Source organism: Lissotriton helveticus, chromosome 1_1 (genome assembly GCF_964261635.1).
Source record: "Lissotriton helveticus chromosome 1_1, aLisHel1.1, whole genome shotgun sequence".
In the NCBI taxonomy this organism is placed as follows: domain Eukaryota; kingdom Metazoa; phylum Chordata; class Amphibia; order Caudata; family Salamandridae; genus Lissotriton; species Lissotriton helveticus.
Window position 1 is genome coordinate 309898425 of NC_136057.1, and position 8727 is coordinate 309907151.

Here is an 8727-nt window from a genome sequence, read left to right on the forward strand (position 1 = left end):
TTTTTCAACACTTCCTGATTTCCTTCGAATCGAACGTTAACAGACGTTGGGGCATATTACCAAAGTTAAGCGATATTTATCCCTAACGATGCTTAGCAACGATTTTTTTACCGTCAGAAATTATCGCAGATAAACCTTGCTATTATCAAGGTTTATCGCAAATACGATAAAAAACGACCGCAATGCATTAACCACTTGGACGCTAAGGCATGCCCAACTCTCTCATTGACTTTCCATTGAAATCAATGGAAAGTCCATGACGAGTTACCCTTGTCATTAGCGCTGAAGGGGTTAATATCGCTGAAAACTCAGCGATATTCATGCATTACCGAGCTAATGCTCTTAGCCATGTTATCCACCTCCCATTGGATAACATGGCTAAGAACTGCTCAGGGCAGGTGGTAGCTTTTGGAGATATTCGCGCTTATCTCGAATATTTCCAAAAGTTGATAATAGCAGATAGCGATGTTAGCGACTGTTTCCAGTCGCTAACATCTTGGCATGCCCACTTTGCATGTCATTAGTGATAAATATCACTCACATGCAAAGTGGGGCCCAAGATGGTCGCTATCTTCTACTAGCCGTCGCTAACTGGTGTTAGCAACAGCTAGGTAATACACATATAATTTTATCTCCGCGAAGCGGAGCGCTGTTACAGATATATATCTTGTTTTTGAACGTTAATTTCTCAAAATGCACTGAAGCACATATATTGAGACCTAGCAAAGGCACATCGGGCTACCAGTCCCTACAATTTTGCCAAGTTTCGTGCAAATCCATTCAGCTGTTCGATCCTACCGAGAGACAAGATGGCGGCCGCTACGGACTGTTTGGAATGTTTACAGACACCGGAGAGCCAATCAGCTTCGCTTCGCAAAGCTCCGTAACGCGAAAAGTACGCGAAGCGGTGCCCTGTTACAGATATATATCTTTTTTTGAACGTTAATTTCTCAAAATCCACTGGAGCACATATATTGAGATCTAGCAAAGGCACATCGGGCTACCAGTCCCTACAATTTTGCCAAGTTTCGTGCAAATCCATTCAGCTGTTCGATTATTATTATTATTTATTTTTTTTGCCCCGCGGGGCCCTTTTAAAACCTCCACATCAAACCTAAACGGTCAGGGAGGATCTACTATGCCCCCTTATGGTCATTTGCCCCTTCGGTTTGGCCTCCGCTTGTCTCTCGATCCTACCGAGAGACAAGATGGCGGCCGCTACGGACTGTTTGGAATGTTTACAGACGCCGGAGAACCAATCAGCTTCGCTTCACAAAGCTCCGTTGCGCGAAAAGTACGCGTCCTGGAGCGCTGCCCGGTCCGCTGTTACAGATATCTTTTTTTAAACGTTAATTTCTCAAAATCCACTGTAGCACATATATTGAGACCTACAAAAGGCACATCGGGCTACCAGTCCCTACAATTTTGCCAAGTTTCGTGCAAATCCATTCAGCCGTTCGGGCTAAAAGTGAGGCCAACCGCCCTATGGAAAACTCAATGTTAAAAACACGTTTTGGGACCCCCCTTTTTTCTCGGCCCCCCCTTGACAAACCCCCCCCAAATTTTCAAGGGCTACTCAGAAACAAAATGTGCCATTTTCCTGAAAATTTCAGCCAATTCCGTCCACAAACGCCAAAGTTATTAGACATAGAATTTTCAAAAATCCCATAGAGAAAAAATCCTAACTATATATACCTACTGGCGACCGCCAGTAGGTAATATATATATATACACATATATACATATATACACATATATACATATATATATATATACATACACATATATACAAACACATATATATACATATATTGATAAAGCCTGCTGCGCAGGCGAAACGCGTCTCTCTGTCTTTGCGGGGTCGTGGGAGCCCTGACAAATATTAAATAAGCCCTATACCTACACGCCTCGAGTACGTGCCTCTTCTTTGTGGAGTAGGAGTTTTTTTTGGATATATACATACACATATATACATATATATATACATACACATATATACACATACACATATATACATATATGTACATACACATATATATATATACACACATATATAAACATACACACACATATATATACACATACATACATATATATACATACATATACATATATATATATACATACATACATACACATATATACATACACATACATACACATATTTACATATATATACATACACATATATACACATACACATATATACACATACACATATATACATACACATATATACACATACACATATATATACATACACATATATACATATATATACATACACATATATACACATATATACATACACATATATACATACATATATATACATACACATATATACCTACACATATATACATATATACATACACATATATATATATATATACATACACATATATACATATATATACATACACATATATACATATATATACATACACATATATATACATACACATATATATACATACACATATACACATATATATACACACACATATACACACATATATACACACACATACATATATATACATACACATATACACATATATACATACACATATATATATATATATACATACACATGTATATGTATGTATGTATGTATAAACCGTTTTATAACGCGCTCTGATACTTGGGAGTGTCCTGGCGCGATGGGAAAAAAGCAGAGGAAGACATAGCAGAGACCAACTTAAACCAGCCTAGAGAAGAAATAAGTTTTTAAGTTTTTCTTAAACTGGGCTACACCCTGAGTGGAGCGCAGCTGGAGGGGAAGGGCGTTTCAGGCCCGGGCAGCCACCACAGATATGGATTGGCCCCCTAGCTAGATCGCCTAAAGCGGGGGAGAGTCATCTTAAACTGAGAGGATGATCTAAGAGCTCGAATGGGAACATAGAGAATGAATCGTTTCTTGAGATAGACAGGCCCTTGATCGTGAATTGCTCTAAACAAGAGCACCAGGGATTTAAACAGGATGCGCAGGGACACCGGAAGGCAGAGAAGACAGTTCATTTGAGAGCGAACGCTCTTCCATCTCGGGACATTAAACAGAAGTCGGACAGCGGCATTCTGGATAACCTGCAGGCGGTTGACCAGATAAGCAGGAATGCCACTAAACAGAGCGTTGGCATAATCTAGCCTTGCTAGGATGAGAGCTCGGGCAAGTCTATTTTGCCTCCCTGGGAAGCAACGGAAAAAATCTACGTAGCATTCTCAGGGTGGCAAAACAAGTCCCAGATAGCTTTTTAATATGGTCCTCAAATCTTAGGTCCTCACCAAACCAAATGCCAAGATTCTTTGCAGGACCACCCATTACCTTGGGGCTAGGAGTGTTGGGTGGCCACAATGAATCTTTGAAGCAGGGGGGGAAAGGAACCTTAGAAGAGAACCTCAGACTTGTCCTCATTGCATTTCAACTGGGCCATAGTCAGCCAGCGGAAAACAGAGGACAGACAAAGTTGGACTGCTGAGGTGTCTAGATGGTCGTCTGGCCAGGTAAACAACAACTGGGTATCGTCAGCATATCCAATAATCTTAGCCCGGTACTGTTCCGCCAGGTATACCAAGGGGGTGATGTAAATATTGAACAGTAGGGGACTAAGCGTGGATCCCCGAGGAACCCCAGTGAGAAGTGGTTTAAGCTCCGAGGCAAAAGGTGGTAGCCAGACCTGTTGAGACCTGTCCGTTAAAAACGAAGACAACCAGGCCAGGGCACGCCCCTCAATACCAATTGCAGACAGCCTGGTGAGGAGGAGGGCGTGCGGAACGGTGTCAAATGCGGCAGAGAGGTCCAGCAAAATCAGGACCGCTCTGCCGCCACCGTCCAAGCACTCCCGGATAGATTCTGCCATTTCAACCAAGGCTGTCTCCGTACTGTGGGCTGCCCTGAAACCTGATTGAGCATACACATATATACATACACATATATACATATATACATACACATATATACATACACACACATATATACATATACATACACATATATACATATATACATACACACACACACATATATACATATATACATGTGGAGAAGTGTGGCTCAGGGGTTAGAGGCAGCAGACCCGGAAGCTGAGATCGGTCCTGGACCAGGGTTCAATTCCCCGGCTAAAAATTCCACAGACTCGATAATTCTCGCCCCGGTGCCTCCTCGACTCACGGGTTCACACTCTGCGACTCTGGACAATAGCTTGCTTAATCTCCACAACGGCCCCTCGCGGCGGGATGCCTGACTTTCACCTTGTGGATACCCTGCTATCTCACAGGGGAATACCAGGAAGGGTTCCCTAAGCAAGCGCCGGGAAATCCACTGCGGGTAGCTGTGCGCTTTATAAGCTCAACTACATTTACATTTACATACACACACGCTGAGTGTACTGTAGGGGGTTTAGTCGATATATTTATTTAGGCGTCTTGACGCCCCTGGGGGCTAAGTCTGCGCATGATAAGATACGTTTCATTCATATATACATACATATATATATATATATATTCATATATATACACATATATATATACATATATATACATATACACATATATATACATACATACACATATATATATACATACACATATACACATACACATATATACATATATATATATACATGCACATATATATATTACCTACTGGCGGTCGCCAGTATATATAGTTAGGATTTTTTCTCTATGGGATTTTTGAAAATTCTATGTCGAATAACTTTGGCGTTTGAGGACAGAATTGGCTGAAATTTTCAGGAAAATGGAACATTTTGTTTCTGAGCAGCCCCTGAAAATTTGGGGGGGTTTCGTCAAGGGGGGGGCAGAGAAAAAAGGGGGGTCCTAAAACGCGTTTTTCCCATGTAATTTTCCATAGGGCGGTTGGCCTCACTTTTAGCTCGAACGGCTGAATGGATTTCCACGAAACTTGGCAAAATTGTAGGGACTGGTAGCCCGATGTGCCTTTGCTAGGTCTCAATATATGTGTTCCAGTGGATTTTGAGAAATTAACGTTCAAAAAAATATATATATCTGTAAGCGCGCTCCGGGCAACGCCCCGGTTCGCGTACCTGATGCGTAACGGAACTTCGCGCAGCGAAGCTGATTGGCTCTCCGGTGTCTGTCAACATTCTAAACAGTCCGGAGCGGCTGCCATCTTGTCTCTCGGTAGGATCGAGAGACAAGATGTGGTGAAAAACGAAGGGGGAAATGAAGGAAAGGGGGCAAGGTAGACCCCTCCTGACCCCCTAGGATTGATGAGGGGGATATTAAAAAAATGTTTGCGATTTTTCGCCATAGAGGGGCGTCCCGGTACGCGAACCGGGCAGCTAACTGGCAGCGTAACGGGAGTCCGCCATCTTGTGTTTTTGGAGCGTCCGGTTCGCGTACCGGGTAGCGTCCCGGTAAGCGTTACAAGAGAAACAGTAAAAAAAAAAAATTAATGGAATAGATTATCAAGAAAACTTTGAAAAATTGTAGGGACTGTTTGTTTGATGTGCCTTTGCAAGGCCTCAAGATATGTGCACGTGTGGATTTTGTCTAATTAAGGTTAAAAAAATATATATATATCTGTAAGCGTGCTCCGGCGCGCTTACGTTACGGGTTTTGTTTGCGCTGCAGAGCTGATACGTCACGGTTATGCAACGCGTCATGAGGCGTCTCACGTGGCTACGTGATACGTCACGTAATAAAGAATATATTTTACAGATATAGATATTAGCTTTTAAAAAACCAATGAAATTCACTGAAAAAACCATAGGTTAGAGACCATATATAGTTAGGAATTAGCATTTACAAAACCTTGAAAATTCACTGAAAAAACCATAGGTTATAGACCATATATAGTTAGGAATTAGCATTTAAAAAACCTTATTTTACTCACAGAAAACCATTGAATTTCATATATAGTTAGTTGCACTAACTATATATCGCGCACCCGCAATCCACTGCTGATGATGTTACATATTACATCATTCATGACATGGTCAGTGACATCACTGATGACAACATCCAGTGACTGTATGTTTCTGTAAAGTTAAAATATGTCTTACATATTGAAGAATGAGTGGATTTATAAGTGTCTGGATGAAGGATTTAGTAGGTGCATGACTGACTGTATGAGTGAGTGATTAAATGTGTCTCACTGAGTGCATGGGTTAGTGACTAAACTGTCTTAATTTCTGCATCATTATATCTTTTGTTCTGTAAACTGCTGCATGTGTTGATCAGTAGCTATATGAGTAACTATATGGGTTATTGATTGGTTGCCCATGTATTTGTATGGGAGACTGAGTGTGTGTGTGGGTGTCTGGGAGGTGTATGACTCTGTGCATAGATGTGTGAGCAGTTGATTCACTAGATGTATGGGTTCAAAAGTGCATGTGGAAACAGCTGTATGGGCGGTTGACTGTGTGCATGAGTGTATTGGTGAGTTAATGGATATCTCAGTGCTACATGTCAAAGTAAGTACATATGTAAAACACAGTACATGTGAGAGTTGACATATATAAATAACTGTGCATAAGAGCCAGTGAATGTGTGAGTGGCTGTATGGATCATTGTGAACTTGTATCCGGGATTGTGTAAGAGAGTAAATATGTGTTAGTATGTGTTTGAATAAGTAAGGTGTGTATAACTGTATAGTTGAGAAAATGGAGGTGTGATTGATTCTTTGCATGACTGACTAGGTGTGTGTGTAACTTCATGGATGAGTGACAGTCTGTGAGTGTCTGTTTACACTGAGTGTATCTAAGGTTATATTAGAGTCTGAAGAAGTTCTTCGTATTATCACATGAATGATGTCATCAGTGATGTCATCCGAGATGTCATCCGTGATGTCATCAGTGATGTCACTGACCATGTCATGAATGATGTAATATGTGACATCATCAGCAGTGGATTGCGGGTGCGCGATATATAGTTAGTGCAACTAACTATATATGGAATTTCAATGGTTTTGTGTGAATAAAATAAAGGTTTTTAAAATGTTAATTCCTATGAATATGGTCTCTAACCTATGTTTTTTTCAGTGAATATATATATACATATACACATACACATATATACACATATATACATACACATATATACATACACATATATACATACACATATATACATACACATATACATACACACATATATATACATACACATATACATACATGTATACATATATACATACACATATATACATACACATATATACATACATACATATATACATACACATATATATATACATACACACATATATATACATATATACATACACATATATATACATATATACATACACATATATATATACATATATACATACACATATATATACATACATATATACATACATATATACATACATATATACATACACATATATATACATACATATATACATACACATATATACATACACATATATACATACACATATATACATACACATATATACATACACATATATACATACACATATATACATACACATATATATATACACATATACATACACATATATACATATATACATACACATATATATACATATATACATACACATATATATACATACATATATATACATATATACATACACATATATATACATATATACATACACATATACATACACATATACATACACATATACATATATATACATACATACACATATATATACATACACATATACATACATATATACATACATACATACACATATATATACATACACATATATATACATATATACATACACATATATATATATATACATACATACACACATATATATATACACGTACACACATTATATATACATATATAGAACGATTGTGGGGACTCTAAGGGGGCTTGAGGACAGGCTCAAAATACGGAGGTAAAAACGTAAATCCTGCACCTTTTGCCCCTGCAACACAGACTATTGTGGTCGTCAAACTTTCTTTCCCCCAGCAAAGCCAGTCCCGACACAAAGAACTCTGGGACCTGTAGTCTCTCCATCATGCTGCAGTAGGTATGCTGACATGTGATCAAAGGGAGGTGCTCCTTGACGAATGGGAGCACACCAGGACGCAATTAAAGGTGTGGGACATCAGAGACTGTGTTTCAATTTGCATCTGAGGAAGGCGCTTGTTGCGCCGAAATGCATTATGCCGCATTGCCCTCAATAAAAAAGCCTCCAACAGGTTTCCCCGTGTGGCTTCTCACCTTTTTTCAGCGGAGAGGTGTTATTGTGGATATATATATATACATATATATATACATACACATATATATTATCCACCAAATCGTTCATTCGGAAGTGCACTCTTTGCACGGTTGGTGCTGGACAGTAGGGATGAACGTCCCCCTACTATAAATTATCCACCAAATGAAATTATGTCCGCACTCGCTCAATTCGATAAATTGGGTTTATTTAAACAGAGACTACAATACAGCCCCCTTCAACTACGCGTTTCGACCGCAGGTCTTGTTCACAGTGTTGCCACCAGTCCATTGTCTCTTTCTAACTTATATACCTTCTAGTCCATTAGGCACATAATGGTGCATTCTGGGTGAGGTAGTTTTTCACTCACTATTGAAAACTTTACTGTTTGTTTTGCAGTGAGTCCTATAACAGTTTTAAGTTCTTAAGGTCACTAAGGTTCTTGTTAGTACCTTCCAATTGGTTTAGAAGGTTATCTCATGCCATTATTTGTCGTTTTTCACGATAGGAACATCCCATCATACCTT